Genomic DNA, 7,987 nt, shown 5'->3' with positions numbered 1-7,987 from the left:
CGGATTTATAAGAGAAGTCAAGTACCCACTATGGCTAGCTAATGTCGTCTTGGTGAAAAAATCAAATGGGAAGTGGCGAATGTGCACCGATTACACCGATCTCAACAAAGCCTGCCTAAAAGATCCATACCCACTCCCAAGCATCGACGCTCTGGTAGATGCTTCCTCCGGATACAGATACCTCTCGTTTATGGACACATATTCAGGATACAACCAAATCCCCATGTATCCACCAGATCAAGAAAAGACCTCGTTCTTAACACCAAAGGCAAACTACTGCTACATCGTGATGCCTTTCGGTCTCAAGAACGCAGGAGCTACTTATCAAAGGCTAATGAATAAAGTCTTCTCAGATCACATCGAAAAAATCATGGAAGTTTATGTGGACGACATGTTGATAAAGACACAGAGCGAAGATACATTATTATCCGACCTGGCTCAAGTGTTCGACACCATAAGGAAGCACAACATGCGACTCAATCCCGCAAAATGTACCTTCGCAGTAGAAGCAGGCAAATTCTTAGGTTTCATACTCACACAAAGGGGAATTGAAGCAAATCCAGACAAATGTCAAGCCATACTCAACATGAAGAGCCCAACCTGTGTCAAAGAAGTACAACAACTCAATGGGAGATTGGCTGCCCTATCCCGGTTCTTAACAGGAGCTGCGATAAAATCCCTCCCCTTCTATGCTACGTTAAGAAAGGGAAAATAGTTCGAATGGACGACAGAATGTGAGCAAGCCTTCCAAGACTTCAAGGAGTTCTTAGGACGGCCACCTATCCTATCCCGACCACGAGAAGGAGAACCACTCATATTGTATCTCGCAGTAGGGAACCGGGCAATAGCCTCGACACTAGTCAGAGAAGACGAAAATGGGCAACAACCTGTCTACTTCATTAGCAAGGCACTACAGGGATCCGAGCTGAACTATCAGAAAATAGAAAAATTTGCCTACACTCTTATCCTAACATCTCGACGACTCCGCCCGTACTTCTAGGCTCACACCATTAAGGTTCGAACTAACCAGCCCATAAAAGAAATATTGCAGAAAACAGATCTAGCAGGCAGAATTCTATAATAGGCAGTCGAGTTGTCAGAGTTTGATCTCCAATATGAAGCTCGGACGGCAATCAAATCACAATATCTGGCCGACTTTATCGCAGAATTCACAGAAGCCCTAGAAACCCCCACAGAATGGAACCTTTACGTGGATGGTTCTTCAAATAAAACTGGAAGCAGCGCAGGCGTGATAATAGAAAGCAACCAAGGAACCCAAGTTGAGCTCTCCCTCAAGTTCGGGTTCCCGGCCTCAAACAACCAGGCGGAATATGAAGCATTATTAGCTGGTTTGAAGCTGGCTAAAGAGGTCGGAGCTCAAAAACTCAACATCTACAGCGATTCACAAGTGGTTACATCACAAATAACAGGGAGCTACCAAGTCAAAGATCCCACCATGAAAAATTATTTGGATAAAACCAAAGAACAGCTCGGACAAATCGAGGAGTATAAGATCTGCCACATACCCCGCGAACAAAATGCCCGAGCTGATGCACTCTCAAAACTAGCCAGCACCAAACCAGGGGGTAACAATAGAAGCCTCATCCAGGAAATGTTGTAGAACCCGTCAATCTCAGAAGAGGAAAAAGTCCTGACTATAACAAGTCAGGACCAAGGATGGATGACCCCTATAGCCAACTACCTCAAAACAGGAATGCTCCCTACAGAAGAAAAGAAGGCAAAGAGGTTAAAAAGGGAGGCACAGTACTACACCATCATAAACAACATCCTGTACAAAAGAGGAATCTCAACACCTTTACTAAAATGCGTGCCAACCTCCAACACAAAGGAAGTGCTAGAAGAAATACACGGCGGTATTTGTGACAATCATCTCGGAGCACGAGCTCTCGCCAAAAAAGTACTCCGGGCGGGATTTTATTGGCCAACTCTACAGAAAGAAGCCACAGAATTTGTAAAGACATGCCCACCATGTCAGAAACATGCCAACTTTCACATCGCCCCACCAGAAGAGCTCATCAGTGTGACCTCGCCTTGGCCGTTTGCAAAATGGGGACTCGATCTTCTCGGTCCCTTCCCACAAGGATCAGGACAAGTTAAATTCCTCATAGTAGGGGTAGATTACTTTACAAAGTGGATCGAGGCAGAGCCCCTAGCCAATGCCACCGCTCAAAGAAGCCGGAAATTCTTATATAGAAACATTGTCACGAGATTCGGGGTTCCATATTCAATAACCACAGACAATGGCACTCAATTCACAGATGCAGGCTTCAGAAAACTAGCAGCAGACTTGAATATAAAGCACCAGTACACCTCCGTTGAACATCCACAAGCCAACGGACAGGCCGAAGCTGCTAACAAAGTCATATTGGCCGGATTAAAACGGAGATTACAAGATGCAAAGGGAGCCTGGGCAGAAGAGCTTCCACAGGTCCTATGGGCATATCGAACAACACTACATTCCACCACGAAGGAATCCCCCTTCCGATTAGCATACGGAATAGAGGCGATGATTCTAGTAGAAATTGAGAAAGGGTCGCCCAGAGTAGTTCACTACAATGAGGGAGCAAACTCCCAACTTCAGAGAGAAGAGCTCGACTTGCTACCCGAACTCCGAGAAAGAGCTCGGATCAGGGAAGAAGCTCTAAAGCGCCGAATGGCTTCCAGATATAATCAAAAGGTAGTGCCGAGAAGTTTTACAGAGAATGATCTCATCCTAATCCGAAATGATATCGGAACAACTCGACCAGGAGAAAGAAAGCTGACAGCAAACTGGAAAGGACCCTACCGAGTTGTAGAAGTACTTGGAAAGGGCTACTACAGACTGTCTGAACTCGATGGACGAGAGCTTCCCAGGACGTGGCACGCTTGCAACCTAAGAAGGTACTACAGTTAAGAAGAGATAAAAGATCTCATCATTGGATGCACTCTTTTTCCTGAAAAGGTTTTTTAATGAGGCACCAAGTTGAGACTCAGACAATCCCATATGTATCTATTTGCATTGTTCCTTTAAATAAAATATATTTTAGATGTTCTACAAAGATTTCAAGACGCATTAATCTGAAGCATTCATCGTCCGATTATAAAGCAACAGATCGGCAGAAAGTGAAAAAGAATTTCACTGCACGATCACGATAAAGACAACCGTCCGATAAAGGTGAAAACGCAATTCACCCAAAGGACGATCTAGAGATGACAACCATTTTCTACAAATCGGCAAAGATGAACATAGAATAATGTAAGAAGTTATCGAAAGTGATCTAAAAAAGAACCTGATGAGGTCTTACAGATCGCTAAAATAATAACTTAAAGACTGGTCGAACATTGAGAAGTCGAACCAAGTCAAACCAAGTTATAAGTAAACCCTGGAAAGAGGTCTGGCCAACCCTATTAAAGAGGATTACTTTAACTTAGAAGGACCCGACATAACAAAGTCAGCCCAAAACGAAAAGTTATCAAAGTAGTCCCTGAAAGAGATCTGACAAAGATCCAAGAAAGAGGACTACAAAAAATAACTTAAGGGAGACCGACATAACCAAGTCGGACTTCTACTACCGAAAAGTTATCAAAGTAGTCCCTGAAAGAGATCTGACAAAGATCCAAGAAAGAGGACTACAAAAAAAAAATAACTTAAGGGAGACCGACATAACCAAGTCGGACCCCTACTACTGAAAAGTTATCAAAGTAGTTCCTGAAAGAGATCTGACAAAGATCCAAGAAAGAGGACTACAAAAAATAACTTAAGGGAGACCGACATAACCAAGTCGGACTCCTACTACTGAAAAGTTATCAAAATAATCCCTGAAAGAGACCTGACAAAGGTCCAAGAAAGAGGATTACAAAAATAACTTAAAAAGAGATCAACCTGACGAAGTCAATCTCCTACAAACAAGTTATAAAAGTAATCTCTGAAAGAGAAGTTTACGATAATAACTTAAAAAGGGACCAACGCAAAGGAACCGGTCACAAATACGAAAAACCGAGAAACAAGTTGGACCCCACAAATCGTAACCTCAAAGGATTCAAGCTACAAACAACAAAATAACCCAAGGAGGTCGAGCCGCAAGATATCACACATCAGCAGAAAACAGAAAAATGTCAAATCAAAAGGCATTATATAAAATCTACAAAAGTTGCAAAAGCCTCAAAGGCCAGCAAAATCTAAGGATGGCGAGCCACCTTTTTTGTTTGTCAGAATAAAAGTTGCTAGAAAAGCAACTAGGAAAGTGTCAGTAAATAAATAAATAAAGTTTTAAAAAGCCCACAAGCCGAGCCAACTACACAAATCCCCAGGAAAGAGATTAGCAAGCATCATAAGCCTTCTTGGCAGCATCAGGACAAGGAGAAGGAGGACGAGTCTGGAGCGGCACAGCATCCACAGTTCCATCCTCCCGATTCAGGGTCTGGCAATCCGAGTCGGGCACAGCAGGGGGAACGGAAGAGGTCGGCACTTTGGTAGAGGACACAGGGGGAGGAACAACATCATCATCATCACCCTCATCATCAGGGACAATCTTGCCATCCCTGACTACATTATCCAAGCTAAAAAGGGTGAGGTCGGCCTCGGGAGCAATGACCTGAACTTGCTCCCTCAAGTTCTCATAAGCAGCAGTCACGCTGCCAACGAGATGACTTTGGAGCTCAACATAATCTTCCCAAACACTGTCAAGCTCCCCCCTCAGGCGCATCACCTCCCGATAAGATGAAAGGTAACTCTCCTTGTGCATCAGGACTGCGTCCTCAGCCAACTTCAAAGAAGCTGCCAATGACTGAGAACTCGCCTCCTCATTCTTCAAGTCCTTCTCCAGCTTGGCTACCTTCGTCTCAAGCTCCTCGTTTAACTCCTTCATCCGATCAAACTCTTGTTTCGCCTCCTCCATAAACGCCTTAGTAGCGTGGAGAGGGAGATTCTGAGCAGTCCGATATATGGCAGCCGACATATATGCCATCTTCACAAGATTTCAGGCCATAAACTCCAAGTGATGGAGGATGGACACATCGTCCATGGAGAGAGCGCCGTAAGGACCGATTTGTTGATCCACGAATTCAATAGCATTAAAATCAGGAGCATCGAGGTCAAAGGGCTCAGCAGTCTTTTGTTTTTTATTGGGAGGAGCAACAGAAGGAGCAGCAGAGGTGACGTGAGGATCTACCAAACGAACTCGGGGTGTAGGGATCACCTTCTTCGCCCTGGCGGAACTCTGCACTGATGGCTTCTCGCGCACTTGGGAGGATCCCTCCCCAGCCGCCTTGGCAGCAACATTCCTGGCAGCAGTCGCCCTTTGCGCCCTCTTAAAAGCTTTCATGGATTCACTATTCTTCATTGCTTCTGCAAATAAAACAGAAAATCAGTTACAAGTCGGACAAGTCGGAAAGACAGCTACAAGCAACATACACGGATAATAAAGAAAACACAAAGATACCCAGTTCAGTTTGAAGAAGAGAAGGATTAGTTAGAAATTTCTTTGTGTCGAGATGGGGAGGTTGACCTCAACGTTCTTCCAGGATAGTCACAAAGGCTCGCTCAACATCATCCAACATCTCCCACGAATACCTGGAGACCCTCACGTCTTTTTGCCATTCCAAGGGAAAAGCAGGTTCGTCATTTTCATCCAAAAAAAAGGGCCGAGCTCCTTCAACAGCTCGGACCTTGAAGAAGTAGTTTTTAAAATCACAGAACGACTCGTCAAACATGGAAAAAACCTTCTTTTCCTGGGTAGAACGAAAGGAGACCCAAGCTGACCTCTTTTTTACCACACCGGGCTTAGTCAAGACAAAAAGATAGAAAAAGAGAGACTGGGAAGCAGGAATACTAAAACCATTGCACAATAATTGGAAAATTTTAATAAAACCCCAGGAATTGGGGTGAAGTTGAGAAGGGGCAACATTACAAGACCATAACAGGTCGGTTTCAAATTTGGTAAAAGGAACGGTGATACCCAGCTGACCAAAGAAAAAATCATAAGCATAAAAGAAAGGGCGACCATCAACAACCCGAGTTGAAAAGCAGACTCTCTCGTCAGAAGAGGGAGAGACAAGTTCATAGTTCTTCTCATCACCAGAATTACTACAGACACTATGAAACTGCCTAAGCTGAGCACAAAATTCAGAATCAACCAGCGAGACACACATGAGAACCATGGAGTCCACCCAATCGGCCATACCTGCGGGAACCTCGGAAGGCATCTCTACAACATTATTTCGGGAAGACATGAGGTCAACTAAATCCTACAAAAAGAAAAGAAGAATGGATTACTTAAAAACATCTTGGATAGAGGGCAAAACACCTCGACGGGCGGATAAACAAAAAGGGAAAACCCCAAGACTCAAGACAAAGGTCTTGGGGCATCCCTTGGAGGCAGTAAACAAAGCAAGGTCTTTAAATTATTTCTACAACCTACATCCCGGCACTCATCAAAATAAAATCCAAAAAGAAAACAAAGGAAGCAAAAAATGCAAAAGGTCCACCCCCATACAGTTTATCAGCGGAAAAACAGCAAAGGCGTAAACTTTTTCGAAATCAAGCAAAAAATTATCAGCAAAGAGCAAGCACTAACATCAAACACGCCAAGTAGAAATCATCAAAAGTGTAAACTTTGACAGAATCAAAAGGAAATCTCCAAACAAAGCGAGGAACAGATGCAGATTCGCTATCGATATCAGACAGGAAACAACCAGAAGCAACAACAAAACCCTAGAAAGCCTCGACGAAAATGCCAAGAGAATGCATAAAAGGAAGTCAGAGAAAACACATTACAGTGACAAGCAAATACAAGACCACGAAAAAGATCCAAACTTTCAAACATGCAAAATCAAAGCTTCACTAAAAAACTAAAGACGAAGCTATGAAAGAAGCAGGAAAGCTAGTACCAACCTGGAAAAAGTAGCAAAGCTTCAGGGAAATTAAGGATGGAAGACGAAATCTGGAATTGCCTTCTCACAAGCAAAAAAGCACAAGCAGTATCACAGAGAGAAACGCGAAACTACAAAACTCCAGGCGAAAACAGAAGCTTCAGAAAATCACCAAGCGACGTCGCAAGAAAAGGTGAAATGAGGGTGAAAGGAAATGAATAAGTGCGAAAGAAGTTACGAAAAGGGCGAAGGAGAGAAACCGTTTCTTGAATGCAAAATTCAAAAATAGAGAAGTTAGGGGAAACGGGGCAATTAAATGCCAATTAAATGCGGATATTAAAACCGCTAGCATTCCCAAAAAAGCGCTAATACAAAAGCGCGCGCTTATAGAGGAAAAACGTTCTACATTCAAAAGCTGCTACAAAAAAGGAGTCGACAAAATGCTTGAGTTCGGCTTCGCTACAAGAAGGACCGAAGTTAAGGACTCGACCTCGACAAAGAAGACCGAGCTCAAGAAGGGGAACTGTTCATACCCCGGGTCGAGCTATCCGACCTGAGATGATTAAACGACAAAGCGACCGACCTCTTCAGGTCAAGCGGACCGACTTCTTCTTAAAGAACTCGGCCAAAACGACAGGAGAGCCCGATAGAGGGCCCAAATAGAGGAACACAACCCAAATCCAAAGGCAATCCAAGCCTATAGAGATAAAGGCGATTCCTTTGAAGATAAGCTGACTTCACCCAAAATAAGATAAAGATAAGATAAGATAACTAACTTATCTTATCAGAAAGGTCAGCCCCATCTACTATAAATACACTGGAGCACCCAGGTATAACTCATACTCTGATTCTACATAAAACCTGCTTAATACCTGTGCTAACTTAAGCATCGGAGTCTCTTGCAGGTACCCCCCCCCACCCTCCGGTGGCCAAGGATTAGCAGTGCAGCTAGTCCAACAAGTCGGGCACAACAGCTCCGACCGCCACCAACCAGCCGGACACGTCATCTCCGACCAGTACGAAAGATCTCATCCGAGATCGACCTCTAGTTTCAGGTAACTCTCGGAACAGTGACTTATACCAAGAACAAATGTATGGGTTTTGTAGAGCTCGACGC

This window comes from Arachis ipaensis, chromosome B09 (assembly GCF_000816755.2).
Source record: "Arachis ipaensis cultivar K30076 chromosome B09, Araip1.1, whole genome shotgun sequence".
Classification (NCBI taxonomy): domain Eukaryota; kingdom Viridiplantae; phylum Streptophyta; class Magnoliopsida; order Fabales; family Fabaceae; genus Arachis; species Arachis ipaensis.
Note: the sequence above shows the minus strand (reverse complement) of the source record.